At 43.0% G+C, this 15,787-nt stretch overlaps 1 protein-coding gene and 1 non-coding gene across 4 annotated transcripts in view; one reads left to right on the top strand and one right to left on the bottom strand.

The window, feature by feature from the left end:
* Positions 1-15,787, top strand: part of CHST11 (carbohydrate sulfotransferase 11) — a 270,907-nt gene that overhangs the window by 11,615 nt on the left and 243,505 nt on the right. The window lies entirely within an intron of this gene.
* Positions 13,347-13,449, bottom strand: LOC119543599. Its single transcript, XR_005218663.1, has one exon. It is a non-coding gene; the product is annotated as a U6 spliceosomal RNA (small nuclear RNA).

Below are 15,787 nucleotides of genomic sequence, written 5' to 3'. Positions count from 1 at the left end.
TGGGGCCAATGTTGCCCCCAGGGAAAACATTTGGTAGTATCTGGAAACATATTTGGTTGTCACAGCTGGGGGCATGGGGTCTGCTATTGGTATCTGGTATTTGGTGGGCAGAGGCCAAAGATGTTGCTAAACCTCTTACAATAAACAGGACATTTTTTTTTTTCAATTGGCACTGTTATTTTATTAGTTCAAGTGTACTGAAACAAGCTTGTACCGGTATGCAGACAATTTATTTAAAACAATTTTGTTCAAATTCTGAGTCAGACATTGTTTTATTATAATGAAATAATTTCTACCCAGAAAACCTGCAAGCACCATCAAAGAAAGGGACCATAAAATGCAATAAACAGACTTGAGTCGTATCCTATAAATAGAAACGCTGTGATTAGAAAGTAGAATCTGACCCAAAATGTCAATAATCCTGAACCCAGGAAACTCTGATTAATTTTTTTTCTGATGCTTTACTTAAAGTAATAATACTAACAGCAATGACACTTACTATTCCAGTTTGCTAATTCTGCCATTATACAAAATACCAGAAATGGGTTGGCTTTTATAAAGGGCATTCATTTGGTTACAGACTTATAGTCTGAAGGCCACGAAATTGTCCACATTAAGGCATCAGCACAAGTATACCTTCACCTAAGAAAGGCAGATGGTGTCTGGAAAACCTCTGTTAGCTGGGAAGGCACATGGCTGGCATCTGCTGATTCTGGGTTGAGTTCCAGCTCCACTCTCAGCTCCTGTGCTTTCTTCAAAATGTTGCTTTTGGGGCATTTTGTCTCTCTTAGCTTCTCCAGACCAAACACTAGGCTAGCATCTCCCAAGTGTCAGCAAAAGTCTGCTTTCAGCAGCCATCTCCAAAATGTCTCTCTCAGCTGCTCTGAGGTCCTTCTGTTTGTGAGCTCTTTTATAGAACTCCAGTGATTAAATCAAGACACACCCTGAATGGGCAGGGGCCATATCTCCATGGAAATAATTCATTCAAATGGTTCACCCACAGTTGATTGAGTCACATCTCCATGGAAACACTCAAAGGATTCCAAAAGATTGCATTAAAAAATATGACTTTTGGTGGGACATAATATATCCAAACTAGCACGCTTACTGAATATATACTATATATCAGATATTATGCCAACTGCTCTACTTGGATTATCACATTTAATTGGTGGGTGGCTACTATACCAATCCCACTGTACAGATGAAGAAACTGAGGCTTAAAGAGGTTAAGAAGCTTGCCTAAGATCACAGAATTGAAAGGTTGGAAGAGAATCTGGTCCAGGTTTGACGGACACAAGACTGTACTCTTTACCTCACCGGTATACCCTGTCTGTGTTCTTGGTTTCAGCTAATTAGGTCAAGTGGTAATTATTTTTAAAGGCCTTAAGCTCTGCTATATATTCTCAGTGGGGCATTTGGTGAAAGGCTCTTCTCTTCTTACCCTGCACTCCATCCCCAGGTGAGCTCAGGTGAGTGCTATCATATGTGCTCAGATGTCACTCACCTCTCTCTTCAGCTCTGATGTATCCTGAGGTCAAAGTCCAGTTCACACGTTCCTGTGTGAAGCCTTCATCCCACCCTGCCGTGGTCAGAATTGGGGATGGTGCCCTTCCTCGGTGGCCCAGTGGTACTGCATGTTTGCACACCTCTATTTTTACACATGCTGGTGTAATTGCTCTGTAAGGGCAGGGGTCAGGTCTTGTACAGGTCTAGTACAGATCTGAACTAGAACACGGCCTAGTACATAATCAGCACTCAATAAGTATTTGTTGATAAATGCATCCATGGACAGTAAATTGGTGATTGTGCTGGTTTGGATGTATTATGTCCCCCAAAATGTCATGTTCTTTGATACAGTCTTGTGAGGCAAATGTTTTAGTGTTGATTAGGTTGGAACCTATTGATTCAGTGTTTCCATGGAGATGTGACTCAGTCAACTGTGGGCAAGACCTTTGATTGGATAATTTTCTTGGAGGTGTTACCCCTCCTCACTAAAGGTGGGTCTGAATTAAATTATTGGGGCCATATAAAATTGCTGATAAACAGAAGGAACTCAGAGCAGCTGTGAGTGACATTTTAGAGAGCAACTGAGAGTGACATTTTGGAGCTGCAGTTAAGAGAGGACAAAACGCCCCACGAGCACCATTTTGGAGAACGCCATTTTGAAATGCAACCTGGGAGCAAGTGGATGCCAGCCACGTGCCGTCCGAGCTAACAGAGGTTTTCTGGATGCCAATGGAAAGTACCCGATTGTTGATGCCTTACCTTGGACACTGTATGGCCTTAAGACTGTAACTGTGTAACCAAATAAACCCCTTTTTATAAAAGCCAATCCGTTTCTGGTATTTTGCGTAATGGCAGCATTAGCAAACCAGAAGAGTGATCAAGAAGAAGATCTCCCATGTTGGGAAGGCAGGTGTGGAATTAGCAGCCATTTTCATTGCCAACCTGATTTTCAGTTAGATTTTACAGTGAGCCACCATTTAGGAGAGCCAAGAACAACCCGTTGAGCAGGTGGCTAGATGTAGATGCAACCAAAAAGGGAACACATATCAAACTTGTGGTCGTTGTGATGCTGAAAAAACAACAGTAAGCAGAGTGTCTAGGGAAGGGATCTGAGGTTCAGCTCACAAAGGGAGGGTCTGAAAACCCACGGTTGCCTCTGCTGCAGCACTGTCCAACAGACATGGAATAACGGCTACGTATATCATGTTTACGTTTTCTAGTAGCCATGTTGAAAAAAGTAAAAAGAAATGGGTGAAGGTGGGTATCTAAGATATTATCATTTCAACAGGTAATCAGTATTAAAAGTTGTTGAGTTATTTTATATATTTTTTCATACTAAGTCTTCAGAAATCCAGTGTGTATTTTACACAGATAGCACATCTCAATTCATACTCGGCACATTTCCCAATGCTCAAGAGTTGTGTGTGGCTAGTGGCAACTCTGAAGTGTTAGAGAACTTTTTATGCATTGGGCTTGAGTATTTTTGGTGTCATTATTATTATTATTTTATTTTATTTATCTGTTTTTTTCTTCTTCTTCCCAGGGGATGTTTTCTTTCCTGGGCTAAGCTATACTCTCTGAGAAGCCTATTGACTCTCTGGGGTGCTAGGAAATTTCTGCTTAGTTCAATGTGTTAAATAAGGCATGTTGATTCTGAAGTTGTTTATCTAAAAGCTGAAAATAATCTCAGCCCTCGATCTTGGAGTCTGCTGGTTAATCATTCACCATCTGAAGCTTGATACAATAGGATTGCCTGTTGCGATCCTAGCAGCGCGATGTAGAGAGAACAAATGTTCTCAATTGCATTCTCCAGAGGAGGCGATGGAAACTCAGAGGGGTCCGAGTCTTGCTTAAATTCAGTTTAAAGTGGTTCTAACACAAGGTTTGAGTGCGAAGACCCGCTGAGAAACATTCATTCTTTTGGGGTGGCCAGAGACACCCGTGATGAACTGGTTCATGGGGTAGAATGGAATCGGGGTTACAAAGAGAAACGAAGCACTTAGGAAGGAGGGAGGAGGGGTGGTTGAATTAGACTGGGGGACGTTCAGGAAGACTCGGAGGGACAGGCAGTGTTTCCACTGGGCCTCGAAGGATGCATAGAAATGTGCTGGGCGGAGGTAGAAAAAGGGGAGGAAAGACCTTCTAGGTGAGGGAGGGCACCTGCCCAGGAGGGAAGGGGAGTGATGAATGGGAGGGAACACAGGGCATGCGGCAGGTGTGGGAGCTGAGGGCGGAGAGTGAATTGGGACCAGGGAGCCAGAGAAGATTTAGGGCCTCTTCATTTACAGATGATGACATTTAAGCTCAACTTAATTCCACTGTCTAGTTTCATCAGGAGGGCAGAAGTTTTAAACTCACTTTCTCAAAATGAAGTTGAGACCATTTTGAAATAGTTTCCATTTCTGTCATTTAACGGGAGGTAAGAAGATTATTCAGGAAGGCCTAAAGTGCAAAGTAAGAAATAGCATTAAAGTACTCTGTGGCAGGATTTAAAACTCCACTGTTTGCATTGCTCCTGCCAAAATTTTAGGCCGTGGAGGTTAAGTTTCAGGCTTTCAGTTGCTTAATGGTGCCCGAGGTCCACCCTCAGGGGTCCCTGAAGAAGTGGCAGAGGAAAGGAACAGTGTGTAGTTGGTCCCAGGGAGGAGTTTCTTGGTTCAGTGTGAGCTCCTGTGTGTGTCTGGGCTCAGGTTGCAGCTCTGGGCAGCCCTGGAGAAGAGCAGAGTAGAAAGGAAAATAGAGCCAGCCACTTCCTCCTGGGAGCCTAGAGCCTGCGGTCAGGTTTTGGGCTCTGAGGAGATTGAGCCTGCTCTGAGTGTGGGGTCTGATCACATCCCACATCCTCCCGCCCCCAGGTGCTGCCCTTTATAATTGCCATCTCAAAAGCCCCTCCTGGGCTGTGGAGGCCTGTGTGCAACAGAAAGGACTCTGGCTTTCAGAATCACTTCTGGGAGGCATTGTGCTTGGTACAAAGCCGAGGACAGCCTTCATTTTCTCTGCCAGACTGTATGTAGCATCTGACACCCGAGCTGCTTGCCTCTCTTAAGTATCTCATCATCTTTAATCCCTCCTCTTCCCATTAAAGACAAAATGAAACAAAAAAACAAATAGATGAACAACTTCAGGAAGAATTCTCCCAAAGGTTTAATGAAATAATAAAAAACGGGAACATAATGCCATCAGAGATGTGCAACAACTTTTTAAGGGGGCATGTGGACCGACCAGCCACAATTCCTTGCAAGGATTTAGGGATTTAGGGATTGGACGCTCTAATAATTAAGACTGTACTTATTATTTGAAGCCTGTGCATAAGTATCGGAGTGGACATTACTTTGAAACAGGAAGAATTAGATAGTAAAATCCTTTACGGGCCAAGATTGCATTTTATGGAGGGCTTTATGGATAATTTTGCTGTTCAAAAGTGGAAGCACAGGTTTGAGATCAGTGAACAGGCAATCTTATAGTCACTTGTCATAAAACAGCTTTTGTTGAAGGAGTGTGAGCCATCATATGAAAGACAATTAGGCACTTAAAGATATTAACTAGAAACAGTGGCCTTGCTCTTTTGAAGATAATCCGTTTAATACAGGAGGGGAGTGCGTGGTCAGGCCCTTTTCCTGCAGAACTCGGGGGAGAATTCTTTTGAGGCTTAGGCTGACTGTGTTTCCTGTGCCTGTAAAAGGAAATTGAGATTTAAAAAATAAATACAGGTCTGATAGTAAGTGCTTTCCTGCAAATGAGATTCGCACGATGTGAAGGTGTTGTCATTGGAAAGTCACAGCGACATTCCTCCTTTATTTTTATAGGAAATAAAGGAGGAATGAATTAGGAGCACAGAGTTCTCAACAAGCAAGCCTTTGCTGTCATCGCTGAGTGTCTGACCTGTTATAAAATACGAGTAACGCTGGCAGGAAGAGGAGGTGGCTGTTAGGTAGAAAGGACATCGGATGGGAGGGGGGTGTCGGGAAATTTGGGATCTTGTCCTGGACCTTTTGCTACTTTCTGGAGTACATTCTCGTTGCATTACTAGCAAATACATACGTTGGCAGTTTTCAAACTGCTCCTCCAAGCTCAAGAGATCTGCAGCAGATGACTTTAGGTAAGGGAGAAAAGTCCTTGGGTCACCTTTTTATATTTTGGAGTTCTGAGTAAAATTTTGTTAAAACAAAGTTCCAAGGCTAAAAACAATTTTGCAGTTTACCACTTAGACTATTTCTAAATTCTCTTCCCCACTCAGATCTTATTCTGTTAATAGTTCTCAAAGTTGATATACATTTACGTTAGGGTTAAATCAGAATTAAAGTGACTAATTACTGTGTAACCAAACATTTGACTGACTAAGGTGACAAATCGAAATAGACTTGGTTCCTGCACTCAAATAACTTGCAATTTAGCAAGTGGTGACAGACTCATAAATGTTAGCTGTAATACTTTGTAAGAACAGCAATGGGCGTCTAGATAAAAAGGAGTAATTAAGTTTAGGGGAGGTCAGGGAACTTCACAGAGGAAGGAACATTTGAGCTGGACTCGGGTCATTCATTCATTTATTCAACGAGCATTTACTGAATGCCTGCAGTGTGTGCCAGGACTTTTTAAAGTGCTGGGGACACAGCAGGAAACAAACCAGAAGACCATCCCTGTCTAAATGGAGCCTACATTCTTGGCATAGAATTTATCAGGGGGCAAGGTTGGGACACACTGGCTCCTTCTCCACCCCCACCCCTCCATACCCCAGGGTAAAGCAATGTTTCATTTATGTTTATTTATTTTTGATTATAAAATTTATTCAGGATCGTTATAGAGTTTTTTTTTTTTAAAGAGGGCCGTATTTGGTTGAATAGTATCCCCCTCCCCCCAAGTTCATGTCCATGTGGAACCTCAGAACGCAACCTTATTTGGAAATAGGGTCTTTGTAGATGTAACTTGTTAAGAAAAGATTATATTGGACTAGGGTGGGCCTTAGTCCAATACCTGGTAGCCTTATTATAAGAAGAGATAACAGAGACAGAGATGTACATGCAGAGAGGACACTGTGTGATGGTGTAGATTGGTGTGATGCACCTGCAAGCTGAGGAAGGTCAAGGATTACTGGAAAACTGGAAACTACCAGAAGCTAGAAGAGGCGAAAAAGGATTCTCCCTTAGAAGCTTCAGAGAGAACATGGCCCTGTAGATATCTTGATTTCAGACTTCCAGACTCCAGAGCCGAGAGAATAAAGTTCTGTTGTGTTAAGCTACCTAGTTCATGGCCCTTTGTTACTGCACTCTTAGGAAACCAATACAGGGACCCACTTCCAAAATGAGTTATAACCTGTTCTACCATGCAGGGAGGCTCTCTGTTTTCCTTTTGATGTGTTACTTTCTAGTCTTTTTTTTAAGGCATGTGTATTTTTATAGAGATGAAATCATCATGCGTATGTTATAGTGTATCTTGCTTTTGTCACTTAAAACTGAATCATGGGTATTTTCTCATGTTATCTAATTGTCTTTGAAAACACCATAATATTCTCTCATATGGGTGTATTTTAATTTAATTGTTCTCTTTTGTTGCACTTCAAAGAAATAGAATTTTCCCTTTTAAAAATGCCATGATAAAGTATTTCTGTACATAAATCTTTGAGTTTCTTAATATTTCTTTTACATAAATTCTCAGAAGGTTATAAACTTGTGCAGGGTCCAAGAGCTGTGGATGAAAATGTCGGTTTTATGATATCCCAGCCAATCGGACATAACATCACCCAGATTGCTAATGGCGTCTGCCTCTTTCTTAGCGTGGATGCCCTCATTTAGGTTTTGGTCCAAACTAGATTGCAAGTGTCCAGAACAGCGCAAACTGAATTCCTAGTGCCTGGCCTATCTCAGGTTTGCAATAAAACAAATGTTCGTTGAATGCATATCTGTGTGTTGGAATGAATGAGCCAAGAAGGACGGAGGGAAGTTTCACTGGACAGAGGGGAAGAGAATAGAAATGTCTTCATTGTCACAAAGTACCTTATCAGTGGACTTTCAGAGAAAGGAGAGCTTGTGGTTAAGATGAGTGCTTCTAAAGCCACCTCCACAGTCTCACTGCATGTCCGGGAGGCCTGCAGCTCATCATCAGGGTTGAAATTCAATTAACAAGATGTGTCTTGACTGCTTACGCACTGGGTACTCTTTACCCGTGGTAAATCAGTTAGTCTTCACTGCAGGCTTGTGAGGGAGGCTCCGTCCTCATCCTCTGCCTTAGGTGGGGACTCAGAGAGGTTTTGAAATTCACCTAAGGTAACCCAGCTGCTAGGTGGAGGAGCCAGAGCTCCAGGTCCGTCTGATTGCAAACGCTGTATTAATTAAGAGCTTACTTCTGCACGCAAAGCTGGGGGCTAGTGTCCGGGAGAGAAACACCTTTGTGTGATTTATTAGGAAAGTGTACAGCGGGAGATCCCTGAGCTGGAGGCAAGACACCGTAATAGCTCTAGGAGGCATTGTGCACGCGGGGGTCCTCAGCCAACTGACAGGAAGGAACTGCAGCAGAACTAGGGGATTTCTTGAATGAGAGGGACTGGGGACACCCCTCACACGCTCGTGCCGCTCTCGGAAGGGAGGTGGTTAGCAGTGCCCCGAGACTGGGCTTCCTCTGAGAGCTGTCTTGATGATGTCGTCAGTTTGGGGAAGGAGCCCCCCTAAACAGGAAGCCTGGCGGGGGGTGGGGGGTGGGGAGGGTGTCGGGGAGGGAGAAGGGAGAAGAAAAACCAAACCAGCCTGTAACTCACTGTATTACCTTTCTTTTTGCGAAAGTGAAAGACGTTGCTGATGGTTTTACATAAGTAGCAAATTGGGGGTCCCGTGTAATATCTCTGTTGCCTTTCCTTCCAGAGAGGAGGCCTGGGTATATTTTAATTTAATCATTCTCTTTGGTTGAACATTATAAATTTTTTTCCACTTTAAAAAAATGGCAAGATAAAATTTTTGTACCTTAATCTTTGAGTTTCGTATTATTCCTTTGAAACGATAATGGAGAATTACTTATTTTTTAATTCAGTTTCAGTGAGATATATTCACATACCATACAATCATCCAAAGTAAACAATGAACTGTTCACAATACCATCATACAGTTGTGCATTCATCACCACAATTTTTGAACATTTTTATTACTCCAGAAAAAAATAAAAATAAGAGTAAAAATACAAGTAGAAGAACACCCAAAACACCCCCCCCATTATTCATTTAACTTTTGTCCCCATTTTCCTACTCATCTGTCCATACAGTAGATAAAGGGATTGTGAGCCATAAGGTTTTCACAATCACATGGTCACACCAAATAAACTATATAGTTAACCAATCATCCTCAAGAATCAAGGATACTGGATTGCAGGTCAACAGTTTCAGGTATTTCCTTCTAGCTATTCGAATAAACTAAAAACTACAATTGGATATGTATATAATGCATAAGAGTTACTTCCAGAATGACCTCTCGACTTCGTTTGAAATCTCTCAGCCACTGAAACTTTATTTTTTCATTTCTCTTCCCCCTTTTGGTCCAGAAGGCTTTCTCAATCCCATGATGCCAGGTCCAGGCTCATCCTGGGAGTCATGTGCCGTGTTGCAGGGAGATTTACACCCCTGGGGATCATGTCCCATGGAGGGGGGTGGGCAGAATCACCTATTCCTGATATTGGAGAAAGGCTGGATGCAATCTCCTCTAGTGGCAGCCCCCAGGGGTGACTTGAGGGAAGCTTTAGCCCCCCACAGTTTCCATCAGCCCACAGCAGATCACCCCACAATACACTCTTAAGGAAGAAGATGTTTGCTATGCAAATGCTGTTCTTAGCACCCCTCTTCCACTGAATGGATTTCCCCAAGTCGTTTTTGTTTTTTTTTGTCTTAACATGATACATGTTTATTTCTCATTCACATCACATTCCACTTGGTTGTTAAGTGAGTGGAGAGTTTGGGAGCCATGTCTGTCCATCTGATATCTCTGGTATCACTGGGGCCTCACCAGCATTCTATGCTCTTTTAACTTCAGCTCATTGACAGATGAAGAGAGAGAGCCTGGAGGACTGTGCATGATTTTTATGGACAGTCCTGAAATTGGCCATGTCATTTTAGTAAAGACTCGAGTCGCATGGTCTCAAGTCCAATGATATGTGTTTCGTTATTCCAGGAAAAGGAAATGGGATTCATGAACATCTAGCCAGACCCTGCCACACTTGAATAGACAAATCCTATCAAATATGATTTTATAACAATAATGAAATAAGAGCTTCACTGTAGCTGATCATTTTGACATAATCTAAAAGTACCCTCTTAAGAGATATTTCTTCATTGATTGATTGATTACGGTTAAAAGGGTTCAAGGCCAGTTCTTTTGGTTATCCAGAAACAGCTTTGTTTGGTTAAGTTAAAGTTGGATGTTAAAAAAATTATTTTGGCAAAGTGAATTTTTCATTCTCTATACTATATTGTTAGTGGAACAAAAGATATTCCTATTAGAGCTTCATATCTAATCTTAATGACAATTTGCAAATTATTATTCAAGTGCAAAGCAATTTCATTATAGGAAAATCTTTAGTAAAATATTTATTTTAGGGTAGAATTTGGTAAAAAGCACTCCTTAGGTAGGACCCAAACTTTGATTTAGTTACTGAAGGACTGATGAATTTTATTTTAAGTCAATTCCAATAAAACAATAATTTGTCATGACTTCGTAATAAAGGTTTATGGTTCCATGTAGCATTACAATGAAATTTAAGGCCTCCGAGTCTTCTTGTTTTATGTCAGAATTCTGGAGTTGCCACAGTCCCTCTGCCCATATACTGCACACTGTGAGCACCTGATAGAAGCAGATGAGGGGAAGCGAGAATGGGTCTAAAATAGCTGGCTGTTAGGTTTCCTGTTAAATAGGATGTGGTCGATTAGCTTCAGTTATCTGTATGTCTAGTCAGCCTGTTCCTGCTAACGGAAGGTGGGCACAGTGCCCAGAGCATGGTGGGGGCTGCCTGGGAATGAAGGCAGTTATCAGAAGCATTGGGTCCCTATCACCGCCTTGAGAAAGTGCAGTTCAGCCCTTGGGGACAGAAAGGGGCTCTTCCCTGTGGCGGGCAGCAGTAGCAGGCAATTTCAAGAGCTGTAGGAGGCAGCTCAAACCATCTAGACTCTGGGCATTTCCGGGCTGTTGGCATGCTTGCTTTTTTTTTTTTTTTTTTTAAATTCAATTTTTTTTGAGATATATTCACATACCACGCAGTCATACAAAGCATACATTCAGTTGTCCACAGTACCATTATATAGTTGTGCATTCATTGCCAGAATTAATTTTTGAACATTTTCATTACCACATACACAAAAATAATAAGAATAAAAATTAAAGTGAAAAAGAACAATTAAAGTAAAAAAGAACACTGGGTGCCTTTTTTTTTTTTTGCCCCCATTTTTCTACTCATCCCTCCATACACAGGACAAAGGGGAGTGTGGTCCATATGGCTTTCCCAATCATATCGTCACCCCTCATAAGCTACGTTTTTATATAATCGTCTTCAAGAATCAAGGGTTCTGGGTTGTACTTTGATAGTTTCAGGTATTTACTGCTAGCTATTCCAATTCATTAGAACCTAAAAAGGTTGTCTATATTGTGCATAAGAGTGCCCATCAGAGTGACCTCTTGGCTCCTTTTGGAATCTCTCTGCCACTGAAGCTTATTTCATTTCATTTCACATCCCCCTTTTGGTCAAGAAGATGTTCTCCATCCCATGATGCCGGGTCTAGATTCCTTCCGGGAGTCATATTCCACGTTGGCATGCTTTCTTCTTAATGCACAGTGGGAGAGGCTGTGAACATTGGGAGTGAGGTTTTTTGAAACTGGGAATGACAACACGGAAGGACTGTGTTGTCACGAAAATGGAGCCTGGGACTGGGGAACGTTGAAGGATGGGCCATTTTCGGGAGTTACCTGTCTTTACTCAGCATCTCCAGGCTTCTTTTAACACCTTTCTTAAGTTGTCTTCAGGCTTCTTCATGCATTGCATGTTGGTCAGGAGGAGGAGTCTTAGATGCCACTCCCCACTCCACCCCAAATCCAGCTCAAATTGGTTTACGCAAAAAAGGGATTTTTTTTTTTTTTTTTTGGCCCATAGAACTGAAAAGGCCAGTGAGGAAGAGTTCAAGGACCTAAAGATCCAGAATCTGATCTCTCACTCTGTGTCTCTCCCCTCATGGTGGCAAAATGGTTGCCAGAAGCTGCAACCTCCATTAGCCCCCCTTAACAGTCCTCACAAAAAGAAAGCGTGCTCCTCTTTCCCAGCAGTTTTCATAAAAGTCCTGGGATATAAACTCCATGAGGGCAGGGAATATTATCTTTTGTTAAGTATCATAGCCCCAGCTGCTAGAACAGTAGGTATTCAATAAATATGTGTTGAATAGATGAATGAATGAGTGAATCTCATTGGTGTGGCTGGAGTCACATGCACAGTATGAGGGTAGGGCTGAGAGTGGAAGAAGGTGTTCCCCAAGAAAACTGGGGGTGGTGTTACCCAAGAACGGGGAATAGAATGCTGGACATAAATCCCGTGGTGTTTTGCACTGGGCTGTATAAAATAGCATCAGAGAGCTTTGGAGGAATCATTTAGCAAAACCAAAATGGCGACTGGGCGTCAGCTATATAACTAGGCCAGTAGGAATTCTGATTGGCCCATGGAATCCTACAAGTGCACAATATGTTGATTGAAGAGCTTAGATAGGAGTTACCAAGTATTTATCTTGCAACCAGAATAAGAGGCTTAGAACTGGCTGTTGAAACCTCCTCAAAAATAAGTCAACATCTGGGCATGCTCACCCTCTGTATAACTTGGGGATATGTGTGCCCAGATATGTGTGGCAGTGAAGAAATGGTCTCCACATGTCCCTGGGCACTGCTTTTGAGACTGGGTCACCGTGACTGTTGAATGACATACTTTTTCCCGATGAGTAGCTGAAGCAAGAGAGGCAATGAGCTGAAAAATCTATAATTAGACAGATCACCCTCCTAGAATAGGTAGGATATTTGGAAAATCTGTTTGGACTGAGAGTGGCAGTGTGAACTTTCTGATTCTGTTTACCTGTTATTGGACAAATGGATTACTGTGGCCTGAACACACTGTTGTGCAGTTTACACACTCTTGTAAGCATTCGGGGCTGATGTAGAGATTCCCTGGTGTTAGCGACCCACACCCCTTCCATCTTGTTGCTCCACTCTACCCAGCTTGTCGTCCTCCTCCACGTTCACATTCCACCTTTGTTTATGTCTCATATAGTCACAGCCAATTCTATCTGCAAAGGAGGCTGGGAAAGGTAGCCTTGTTCTGTGTAGTCATGTGCACGGCTAAAGTTTGGCCCCTTAGGCTGCCTTGATTTCGGACTCAGCCTCCAGACTGTGAGAGAATCAATTTCTGTTGTTTTAAGCCACCCAATTTGTGGTACTTTGTTAGCGGCAGTCCTGGGAAACTAAGACGGTCAGGAGGAACACGTTTCTTGCCGTCACCCAGTGGCAACTGTTCCCAAATGGAATCAGCGGGTCTGGCTTCTCTCAGCTCTTCCCCTGCACCCGTGTGTCACTCAGCAGAGGCCACTTACCCCTCTGTGCCCTACTGTCCACCCCTAAGACTGGAGCTAGGATGGCTGCCCTTCTGCTCCTTGGGGACAATGTGGAGGTAAAGTTATCATCACTTTGCACTAAAATAGTGCATGGTTGTCTTTCTTTTGTTTTTAAGAGTTTGGCCCAGGTTTTTTTTTTTTTTTTTTTTTTTTTAACCTGAGATCTCACAGCCCTTGTTTATTATAAAGGTAACCCCTGCTCCTTGTATATGCTTATCAGTAGGATTTCAAAAATATGGATCACTTCACGAATTTGTGTGCCCTTTTTGTGCAGGGGCCATGCCGATCCTCTCTGTTTCGTTCCTGTTTTAGTATATGTGCTGCCCAAGCAAGCCCTGGCCCAGGTTTTTTGAGACACTGAAAGTAATGGTTTCAAAAACCAAACCTGACTTCAAGTCACCTGTCCCCACGATTCTAGCTTTTGGTTTTTTTGTCATTGTTAACATTTTTATTGCAGTAAGAGATACACAGCATAAGATTTCCCATTTTAACCACCTTCAAGTACACAATTCAGTGGTGTTAATTACCTCCACAGTGTTGTGTTATTGTCACCATCTTACCTGCTTCATCTGCTTTCTGTAGGGAACAGTTAACAGTTTCTCTCACGCTCTGATGGAGGCATAATTATCAGAAATGGCCAAATGTGGATGCTCAGGACAAAAATGACAGATGGGCAAGGAAAGGGGAAGCATTTTTGGAAAGTGCTTTGGAGTGTTGATACTTGAGTGTCCCATCCAAGGTGAAATAGGGTTCGCTTCTCTATTGTTGGAAAAAAAATACATGGTTCTTTCTCTCATATTCCACCCCTCCTTCATCCATTCATGCCCTGCCCCACCCCCCTTTCCTTCGCTGAAAAGAGTGTGTCATCTTTGGCAGCTCTAGGTGTTTCTGAACTGGCAGAGGCCTGCTCTGCTGCCTGGGTTGGGCCGGGCAGTGGCCTCCTTAGGCAGTGACATGTGGAAATGGCCTCAGAGCCACATCAAACGGGGAACCTGAGGAAATTAAAGGAGCCAGCGTTAAATGGCAGCTGGTGCTTGCTTCTTTTAAATTCAGGCACCTCCTTTATGCCCATGTGTTTTTGGCCCTTAGGCAAATGGGCTGACCCCTTTACTAGACCAAATGGTCACCACCTCCTCTGTACCACCTTCTGTACCTAGTTTTGGCCTTTACCACAAAGGAAAGGCTCACAGAACTGCAAGGAGTTTTTACTTGCCTAGATTGGCAGGACAAAAGTTTGATCTTTTGAGCAAGGTAGAGGTTGCTGTAATAAGGTAATAATTATTGTAATAATGATTGAGGATCTGTCGTGTGCCAGGTGCGTCAGAGATGTTGTCTCAAATTCTCACAACAACTTCAGAAGGCATGTCATCTTCATATTATGGGCAAGAAATTACTTGATTTACCCAAGGTCACCCGTTAGTCTAGTTCAAGTGGAGTTTTGAACTTGGGCTAGTCTCAAAGTCCATGCCTTCCCTGTTGAGCCTCCGTGTCTCAGAGGCATCCTCACTTTTCCCATTTCTTGTCTTCATTTCTGAAAAGTCTCCGTGTGCTTTTTGGAACACAAAGCAGGTTTTAATGGGCGTGTCGGCAGAGTCACAATTGGGGAAAGTATCCTGTTGTAAGGTGATGCCAACTGGCATCACTGCACACCATGGTTTCTAACATCAGCTAAACTTCAGAATTTGTTTCATTGATGCCCTTCTGAGTTTTCCGCAACACCTCTGGTGAAGTGCCTCCAAATATCCCTCAGATTCGTTCAAACTCTTTGTCTGTACTGCCATCAAACTGGTCGAAGCCACTGTTGTCCTTCCCTTGGGCTTGCACAAAATTGGACTCGTGATTCCACATTTGTCCACCTCTCATACCTCATTGCTTCTCCACACCTTGGCCTGAGTTATCTATTTTAAAAGCACCCAAATCTGGCTGATATCCTTTAGAGCCTTCCCATTACACCTAGAACAGAAACCCTAATGTTTAACCTGGCTTCCAGGCCCTGCATGATCATACCTTGTCTCATCAGACTTGACCATCTCCCTTTCTTGAAGCACCAAGCTCTTGCCTGCATCAGGAATTTTGTACTTGCTGTTCCCTCTGCTTACAATGCTTTTCCCTCCCCTCTTGGCTGGCTGAGTCCTCGCCCCTCAGGTCTCTGTTTAAATTCCTCAAGTCAGGTCCCTTGGTTATGACCTCTTTCCATGCATGTTAGTTTGGTCCACACAGCGATCCCTTGGTGTCTAAATACATTAGGTTCCTGAGTTTTGGATGATGAGAGAAGGGAGTTTAGATGCAAGAGGCTCGCCCCCAAATTCCCCTGACTCTTTGGTTCCTGAGTTCGGATAGTGTGGGTTTGGATAAGTCAGGGATACCTGAGTTTGTTTCGTGTCTCTTCTCCAATATTCTGCTCTGTGGTCTCCATGTGTCTTTGTTCCTAGGTATGTCCCCCTACCTGGCACTGAGGAGGTGCTCAGAAAATATTTATTGACTGAAAGGCATAGATGAGTAGGTGAATGATGGAGGTGAGGCCGGGGTGGGGAGGGCTGTGTGGTTCTCCTGCCTGTACAGAGCAAACCCTGGGATGAAACTGGGAGGGAAGGGGCCTGGATGGTGGAGGAGGCCAGAGGTACTTGGGGAAGAAGCTGCAGGGTCCACTGCTAAGGACTTGAACCCAGG

Source organism: Choloepus didactylus, chromosome 8 (assembly GCF_015220235.1).
Source record: "Choloepus didactylus isolate mChoDid1 chromosome 8, mChoDid1.pri, whole genome shotgun sequence".
Lineage (NCBI taxonomy): Eukaryota > Metazoa > Chordata > Mammalia > Pilosa > Megalonychidae > Choloepus > Choloepus didactylus.
The sequence above is the reverse complement of the archived record's forward strand: the minus strand, read 5'-3'. Positions and strand labels throughout refer to the sequence as shown.